This window comes from Papaver somniferum, chromosome 11, assembly GCF_003573695.1.
Source record: "Papaver somniferum cultivar HN1 chromosome 11, ASM357369v1, whole genome shotgun sequence".
Lineage (NCBI taxonomy): Eukaryota > Viridiplantae > Streptophyta > Magnoliopsida > Ranunculales > Papaveraceae > Papaver > Papaver somniferum.
In genome coordinates this window covers 119,029,272-119,039,391 of record NC_039368.1, presented here as the reverse complement: position 1 = coordinate 119,039,391, position 10,120 = coordinate 119,029,272, and positions in this window count along the sequence as shown.

Here is a 10,120-nt window from a genome sequence, read left to right as displayed (position 1 = left end):
CCCCCCCTAAAGGTAAGATGGGTAGATTTTCAATCCGCACAACTTTGGTATTTCAATGTAGTACCTCATAACTACATATCACATGGTATGTGACTCCCCCTTAGTATATGCTTTCACTCTATTCGTTAGAATAAACGTTTTAGCACAAATGTCCTTTACCTTAGTGATACTAACTCATACAATCCAATACCACTCGTTTACACCATATATTTCTCACCCTTTTTGTCACAAAAATAACAAAGAAACGAAAAATAAAGGACAACCTGAAAGGATCTTATAAATCTCACATAGAGAAGATGTTAACCTATAAGAGTTGAGCACGAGGGTTTTACACACCATACTTAGATAACCAATACTAAAACCGAAACTACAGGTAATTTTGATTTTAATACTTCATCTAGTACACAATTGCACAAAGCAATTTTGGATAGTTTAGCAAACCAAAAATCAACTAATCAAATAGTTCTTTGCTAAACCGATTGTACAAATATTATCACTTGTTCGATAAGACCAAAATAAAGATAAGAATTAACTTTATTTTTCTCATCAGGCTATAATTTTTCACACAGAAAAACTTAGACCCTTAACTTTTAACAAGACAGATACTAGGTTAGTTAACAAGTAATTTTTCGTTAAGGCATTCAGCTAGACTTGAATAACCGAATCCTTCCACATTTGGTAAGTCTAACTTGGATCCGAAGATCTTAGTTTCTCTTATCCGGACATCACTTGGACTAAACAAATGATCCCGAAACCACTTTTCGTTAAGCCTTAAACAATCCACACAAACCAATAAATTAACTTGCATAATTATTTATCTTAACTAGAAGCAATTGAATCATCATAGACATTAAAGCACCGCAATTGCACCGAAGTTTTGTAAGCCTAAACTATTGATATCACAAAGACACCAATGGTTTTTCTTAACCGGAAATCAACTGAATCACACACATCAATTGTACGAAAACTTTTGTAAGCCTAAACAATTGATATCAAAACATAACAAAGGTTTTTCTTAACCAGGACCAATTGAATCACACACACATCCATACACAAATAATTGAATAAACATCAATAATACTGAAATATTTTGTTAAGCAAAAGCAATAGAGATATAAAATAAAATCATGGTTTTTCATAAACAGGAAAATAATTAACCACCAAGATTTTTACCTCAAGTTCCTTATCCTCATCTCCAAAAAAAAATATTTGCATCTTCACATATCGAGGGGAAAATTTATACCGAAATATCATTATGTTGTCATGCTTATGCAAGACAAAAGAATAAAAACAACCAACCTTTACCACAGAAAGGTTGAAAACCGGTTTTAACTATTGCAAGAAAAAGTTAGAACCTTGAAACACATATGCTTTTATGCTAAACCGAAATTCAACATATTGTGACTTTTTCACATATTGTTTCTCCAAAACCCCTCATGATCCTTTGATAATGCCTACCAACAAGGGCTAGAACTCAATCCCGCTAAATCAAAAAGTCACCCAAACCACAAGTGTTAACACAATATGAGATCGAATATCAAGGTAATAAAAACGAAATCAAACATCTCATAATCATACATAGCAATAATAAAAAGCATTTAAGCACATGCTATGTAAACCGAAACTATCACAATAAAAAATTATAAACTAAATTTTTTATTAATAAATAAGATAGTTTTATTCATAATAGACTTCACAATTATTGAAAGCAATCAAAAACTGAAATCTATTCAAACTGGATTAAGATTTTTCAGCATAACACTTAATCCTCAGTGGTGCTCTTATTATTGACTGAAGTTTCATCAGTATTCATACCATTATAGTATGTGTCAAGGATTTTGTTTACAACCACCTTTTGTTTTGCAAGCTCTTCAAGTTGAAGCTTTAAGTTGGCTTGCTCACTTTTTGCTTCTTCTAGTCTTTCTTTTATACCATCTCTTTCTTGGATCCAAGAATAGAGATTACTTATGTGTTCATCGAACCCATGCACAACTCCATGCATACCTTCTGTGGGAAACCACTTTGGATAATCTGAGTCATCGATCACAAAGAGACTTATAAAATCTTCAGATCTATCAGAGTTATTATCATGCATGATTCTAGAGACAATCTTACTGATCCTTTATCTTGAGATGAAACCTTGACAGTTTCTAATTTTTCGAGCTTCCATTTTTGTTAACCCTAGTAACACTTCGAGTTATCGGTGATATGTTTTCCATCCACAAAAATTAGTCATGGAAGATTTTTAAACTTAAGAGAAGATTTCCTTCTTAATATAAGAATATTTTCGGTTCAAGAAAACTGGGTTTCTGAAAAAAAATACTTTACCGAACTTCTCTTTTTAGTATAATATATATATTTCCAAAATATGAAAAACTGATCACAAGCCTTGTTCTCTTAGTTTTATGTGTTTTTCTCATCCGAAATTATGAGCACAAAGATGGATGAGATTGCACAATCTCCATACAATTAGATTGTAATGGAGTAAGACTTTTATGGCTTACACCGATCATCAGGAGCATATTTCATGTTTTCTTTTGGGAATTTATTCCCAATATATTTTCTCCTAAGAAGGTGATCCTTCCTTGATCTAAAATCATGATCAATCGGAGAAGTCGTATTGATGTGAGAATCATCAGAGATAGATAAATTTCTTTTAGTTCTATCAATGAGATTGGGTTGTTGATTTACCAAGATCTATCGGTGTTTTTCACGTTTTATTGAGTTTTCATTCATGTGGGGGATTGTTGGAAACACGATTAATAAAAATACTTTTTAAATTTTTAAATTTTGTGTTTATTTTGTGAATGAAAAACTGATTAGTCCCACATAGTGGAGTTTCCACTTTTTAGTTGTTTTTAAGAGACTATATAAGATTTTTAGTCCCACATAGGGGAGTAGCTCTTCTTAAGTTGTATTTGTCAATTATATAAACAAATTCACTACTTTTGTAAAATGTATGGTAAAGGGGTTGCTCTATATTTTAGAGGGACCCCTAAGGGAAAACATTGGGAAAGGGGTTTCTCTATATTTTAGAGAGACCCCCAAGGGGATTCTCTATATTTTAGAGAGACCCCCAAGGGAAAATATTTTGTATTGCTTTAGCATTCGCAATTTTCCTTAATGTTTTTTCGGAGTTACCAAGCTCAAGTTGAGCATCTACTACATATGCTAGTAGTAGGTGTATTAGGGTGTTTTATCCTGGAGATATCCGTCCTGTGAGGGATATATCATCACTCTTGAGTGTATCCGGGAGCTAATGTCTTAAGGACAGCGTGTTGAACACGCGACTCACTCTGTTTTCCAAAGTTTTGCCCTGTTGCTGTTGCGGAGATATGGGGAGCTTGTTCGTTTCTTCAAAGCAATCACTTCCATTATAAAGGAGCTAAGTATCAATAACTTTTGCTTATTTGATTTTTCTTTATTTTGATTATTGCACCCAACAGGTTTAACTGATTTAGGAAAGTTAGTGAACTAGTGATCAAATGCACCTGTGATTGAGTGTGTTGAAAGAAGACACTCAATGCTAGGGGTGAACTAGAGAACTTAGGGAATTAATCTTCCATCAATCCAACCCTGGATCATTAGGCAGGCTTGAACCTTTACCTAGGTTCATTAGGGACAAAAACATGGCTTTGAATTGACACTTCCTAGCTTAGGTGACAAGGTAGATTCAAGACCTTGGTAACATTTGCATATTTGCATTTTGTTTCAATATCTCAGTTACTACTAGTTACATCTCCAACACCCCAGCTGTGTTTCAACACAGCCAACAAAACACTTTCAGTCACTTTCTGTCACTTTAAATCAGTTTAAGGAAGAATCTAGCTTCACACTACACACACCAAGTCCCTGTGGACGACCTGTTCTTGCACATCATACTACACAAGGCACTGTGCACTTGCAGTATCACATTGTAGGTATCTTTTCAATACCTATCAAGTTTTTGGCGCCGCTGCCGGGGATTTGGTAGTTGTGTAGTTGATTTTTTTTTCTTTATCTTGCTGTTCATCATAGCATATTCATCTTATCATATTCATCTCTGCATTCTTGCATACTTAGTAACATATTCATCTTAGCTTGTTGTTCTTTCTTTCCTGTTCTTAAGCATACTTGTTGTGTAGCTTTTCTTCATATCATTTAGTAGCTTAGTTTGCATCAGCATCTTGCATATTGCATCTTAATTTGCATCATCATCTTAGCATCTCAACATTTCTGCTTCCAGTTCATTTGCATATTGTATCTGAGCTTTGCATCTGAGCTTTTCATCTTGCATAATGCATCTGTGGCTTTAAGTTTCCATCACTGCATTTGTAGCTTTGCCCTGCCCTATAACATACCTACAACTGTACAAAGTGTCTGTGGCTTTGCTCATTTTGTCATTGTCTGTAGCTTTTCCCTGCCCTGTAACTGCATGCTCCCCAGTCTTGGCCTTGCCAACTGCATCTCTTACTGCATTTGCTTGGGGTACTTGAGAATTAAGTCTGCATATTGACCATTGGGTCATTTTTGGTTCTATACCAACTGCAACTGTGAAGTTTAACATGCTGTGAATGCTTGAATATGGTGTTGTCATCTTGAATGACTGAAATCTGCTGCTGTGAATGTGGTGTGGTGCTGTCAACTGTGAAATTTCCTGACATTTGATGCTGTGAATGCCTGATATTTGCTTATGTCATCTTGAAATTAGTTCCAACCTGTGAGAACTAATTCTCTCTTCTGAAAACCACCAGGTACAAGCTTGTGGTGCTGCTGACCTGAGTGCTTGTGAAGCTGCTAACAGGCTTGCTCTGCTGCTGTGAATGTGGTACCTGCAACTGTTGTGCTTCTCTTGCTGTGCTGCTGTGAAGCCTGAAACTGTGGTGCTGCTGAGAAGTTGCTGCCAAGCCAAGACTGGAAGGGGGAGGGCGGAAACTTTGGGCTGAAGCTTACCCAGCTACAGATCACCCAGTTCACTGGGTTTTTGGTATTATTCCTCTCACACTTAACTCTCTGGGCTTTGTAAAATCTTGTTTCTGAAATTTTGTAAACCCAATTAAGATTTGTTTATGAACTGTGGCTTTAAACCCAACTGAAATTTAAATTCCTGCACTGTGGGCTTGACCCAAACTAAATCTGAGAAACAATTTCAAATCCCAAGTGGGCCTCGTCTTTTGGCTAACTGAGAGCCCAAAAACCCAATTGATCCCAGCTGGACTTTGTTTCTAAAACACCAATCAATGGGCTTTGTTAACTGAATAGTTGGGCCTCGTACTCAAACTATAAGTTGTCCGCTGGGCTTCGCTCAAACTTATGTGATCACCATTTCCGAGATTCTGAAAACCAAAAACTTTGTGATATATAGACCCTGTTCGCACCAAAACCGAATTTTGGGCCTTGTCGAACTCAAATTCTGAAACCCATTTAAACCAAATTATTTTTCAAACCCATTAGAACCAAAAATTTTACAAGCCCACCAAAACCAAATGTTTCCCAACAAGAACCAAACTTCAAAAAAAAAAAAAAAAATTCAAACCCATTAAAACCAAATAGTGGGCTTTGTAACATAGTTACCTAGCTTGTGAGCTTAATCATGTCAGGATATTGGTCTGCAACTGGGGATTCAAACAAATCCATTAGAGAACTTGCTTACGGGCATTGCGTTGCGTTATGAGCCTCCCACAGACCATGATGTCAATAGTTATAGGGATTGTTATGGACATTTTCATAGTCCCGAGCCTCAACACATGGACCCTAATAATTATTCGCACATGTATCATCCACCATTGAGTAAAAATGAACATTTTTGTAATACCCAGCTCACACAATCATCACTTTTGGATCATTTAGAGGCTAAAATCACTGCTTTAGAAATGCAAATACATGAGAAATCTGTCTCATCCAATTCACCTAGGCAATCTGAAATGCATGCTTGTACTGTATGTGGTGGCTTAGACCATCCTGTTAAGAATTGCTATATTTTACATGATTTTAGGTAGTCTAGAGAATACCATGAAAATTCAAGGTATACAATGACCACAGATTATGATGATGGTAGTCATTGGGACCATAATCAACCTTTCGAAGGTTGCGATCTGTATTTTATAGATCCCAATGACCATGCACACATGTATCACTCACCACAGTGGAAAGTGGAACAATTTTATACTTCCCCAACCCCTTGTATGCAATCTGTGGAAATCATTGATCAAAATAAGGATTGGAAGAAAATTTATGATGAGATGTTTGTTATCCCTAATTTTGAAAATTGTGTGTCCAGTCCTACTCATGTAAGTGATGTTGAATATGAACCTAACCTATAGGAACATGAGTTGACTAAGGACACCACAATTGTTGATAGGGAACAGTATGCATGTTACCATGATGATGATTATGATAATGATGTTATGTTAGAAGAACATGTTTGTGCTGAAAATATTGTGGAACTTTTGGGTTCAAATACATTAGGCTTCTCTGTCTTGACCTTCATGAATGATGTTTCTTCTAGTATTCCATACACATGTGATGTTGATACTGATTTGGGGCATGTAAAATTGTTCGGTAGAAAAGAACATGACACACATTTTGTGTGTGACTTAGCAAATGTTGAATCTTCTATTGACACTAATGATCTTATGCATGAAAATATAATTGATGTGTCTGATTCTCTGCCTGGGTCACGTTGTGATGTTTCTCCTCATTTGCCGATGCATGAGAATAAATCTTTTGATGGTGTTGATGATTCTGAATTTGGGCTTGCTAATTTGTTTGATGACTGTGAGCATGCTGCGACACTTGCAGATAACTTAGGAGATATTGATGTGATTAATAATGATGTGCCTATCTTCCTGCATAAGTCACAGACTGATGGCCTTACACCCAACCTAGATTTGGTTTGTAAAAATATTGTCAGACCAACTTTTCTGAGAATACCTAATCTAGGATTGGAACTGTGTGCTTCCCAAGTCCTCTTGGACTATTTTGCATCTAAATATGATACATTTGATGAGCCACAGTTGGAATATGCATGTCTGCCCGTCCCTAGCAAAGTTCATTTCGAGCTAGACCTTGTGCATAATGAACCTCCAAAACTGCGAGATTTTGTATCCAATAGTATATCCAGTGTAAAATCCAGGTTTGGGGGTAGCTCATTTTGTTTTGCAGTCTCACTTGCATTTATGTCCTATTATAATTGTGTGAGGTTGTTGAAATCTCTACACCTAGTCTTTTGGGTTGATCCTCAACTCTTTAGATTGTTGGTGTACGGTGAAATTCTCTTGTATATAATCCATTAGATAATGTCTCAGTTGAATCTTATGTTTCTTTTGTATATATTGTGCTAATCCAATGTGATCTCAGCTGAAAAATGTTGGATTTTAGCCTTGAATAACGGAGTTATAATCTTGTTTACGCCGACATCCGGCAATCTCTTTCCCTTTTCTCTACTCAGCATGGTCCTTATGGTATGTTGTTGTTATAATTATTTACATCTTTTGAAACATCGAGGACAATATTTAGTTTAGGTTTGGGGGTAGAGTAGATACCCTGTTAACATGATAAAATTGAAAACAGAACTCTTTCTTTTTGGAAAAAAAAATATGATAAAAACCATAAAAATGGAGCTCATTTACCTTGAAATGTTGATTCATGTGCATGTATGTAAACTTAGGGTTCTTAGTCTAGATGATAAGGCACCCCTGATTCTAGCACAATTCACATGTTGATAAGAAATTTGCACACACACGATCTACCAATACATGTATAGCCTCGGGTAGGTGTTTTATCGGTTAAGTAGACTGCCAATCATCTAGAATACTGAATGAGACTTGACTAGCTTGTTCTTTGGTTGGCTGGGATAGAAGTTGGAGGATACGTTAAGAAAAGCAACCATTGAATTTGACTGGGTGCATCGAAAAGGGCTACCTCTTGCTAAGAGTCATGTAATTATTTTTTCTTTTTGTTCGTATATCAAAAATGTCACTATGTTGTAAAGTTAAAAATTTCAATTTAATGTTAAAAAAAAATGATAAAAACCATAAAAATGGATCTCATTTACCTTGAAATGTTGATTCATGTGCATGTATGTAAACTTAGGGTTCTTAGTCTAGATGATAAGGCACCCCTGATTCTAGCACAATTCACATATTGATAAGAAATTTGCACACGCACGATCTACCAATACATGTATAGCCTCGGGTAGGTGTTTTATCGGTTAAGTAGACTGACAATCATCTAGAATACTGAATGAGACTTGACTAGCTTGTTCTTTGGTTGGCTGGTATAGAAGTTGGAGGATACGTTAAGAAAAGCAACCATTGAATTTGACTGGGTGCATTGAAAAGATCTACCTCTTGCTAAGAGTCATGTAATTATTTTTTCTTTTTGTTCGTATATCAAAAATGTCACTATGTTGCAAAGTTAAAAATTTCAATTTAATGTTAAAAAAAATGATAAAAACCATAAAAATGGAGCTCATTTATCTTGAAATGTTGATTCCTGTGCATGTATGTAAACTTAGGGTTCTTAGTCTAGATGATAAGGCACCCCTGATTCTAGCACAATTCACATGTTGATAAGAAATTTGCACACGCACGATCTACCAATATATGTATAGCCTCGGGTAGGTGTTTTATCGGTTAAGTAGACTGCCAATCATCTAGAATACTGAATGAGACTTGACTAGCTTGTTCTTTGGTTGGCTGGGATAGAAGTTGGAGGATACGTTAAGAAAAGCAACCATTGAATTTGACTGGGTGCATCGAAAAGGGCTACCTCTTGCTAAGAGTCATGTAATTATTTTTTCTTTTTGTTCGTATATCAAAAATGTCACTATGTTGTAAAGTTAAAAATTTCAATTTAATATTAAAAAAAAAAATATCAAGTTTTTAGTAATTCCAAGTTTTGTCATGTTAAAGACAATGTTTCTCTCTTACCTCAAAAATAAAAGAGAGTAGTCTATGTAAATAAGAGTCATCTTTTTGTTGTAAATAGTCATGTAATAAGCAAGGAAGGTGCAACCATCGATGTACAACGCGGGTAAACTGAAATATCACCAACTCTTAGGTGAACATTCACAATTATCGTAAAACCGGACAGCTAGCTTGGCTTTGAATTCAGTTCTTAGCCTAAAAAACTATCTCTTAGCGAGTGGCAGTCATAACTTCTGATCATTCTTAACATGTGTAGATACACTTTACACTCTTATCACATGTCTTTAGTTGTTACCAGTGATAGGATTGTGCCTTTGAAAGCTAGATTGACATATCCAATTGCTGTGAGCTTAAACTATCTTGCACATGTTACATTTCATGGAATCTGAGCTTATATTTTGTCCTAGAACTTTGTAGGTATGTTCTCAGCAAACCTTCACGAGACTTTAACTCGTCCACTAGGGACACCTAGTGGTTTAAAAATCTTAGTGCATATGCTAAATGCATTCGAGAGACCAGCGACAGTGGTATAGGTAGGATTTCCTTAGTTTTGTTTTACTTGAGGACAAGTAAAATTCAGGTTTGGGGGTATTTGATGAGTGCGAAATATTGTATATATCTGCACCTCTTTATTGGCATTTAACTCATCTTTTGTGCGCTAACTCTCCATTTTATCCCATATTCCGTGTTTTCGTTGTTTTCAAGAATAAATACTTTTATTAATTAATTTTGTATTTTTAGGTTCTAAATAAAGCTTGGATGAGTTGCTGAGCGAAAAGAGCAAAGAAAGCCGGCAAGAAAGCAACGAAGGAAGTTGTACGTAAGGCTCAAAGGCTAGAAGTGGGCTTGAAGGAAGGAATTGTTCTTAAAGATGAAGTGGGTTTGGCATGTCCAAGGCCCAAAACCCTCACCCAAATCCATTTCTAAAACCCAAACCCGTTTCCATCTTAGCCGTTAGATTTGTCAAATGAATTGCATCCAACGTTTCTCCTCGCTTGAAGCATCAATTCTGCTACTCCGCACAAAACCATCGCACATATCACCCATCTCCATCTTAGCCGTCAGATCCATCATCTCAAATCATCCAACGCTTTCGTCTCGCCGAATCATCAATTTTTCTGATCCCGCCTCACACTACAACACCTAACCCCCTTCACCAAAACAGAACCAAACACTCCCTACCCCAAATTCCATCGATCTTCTCTTCTCCC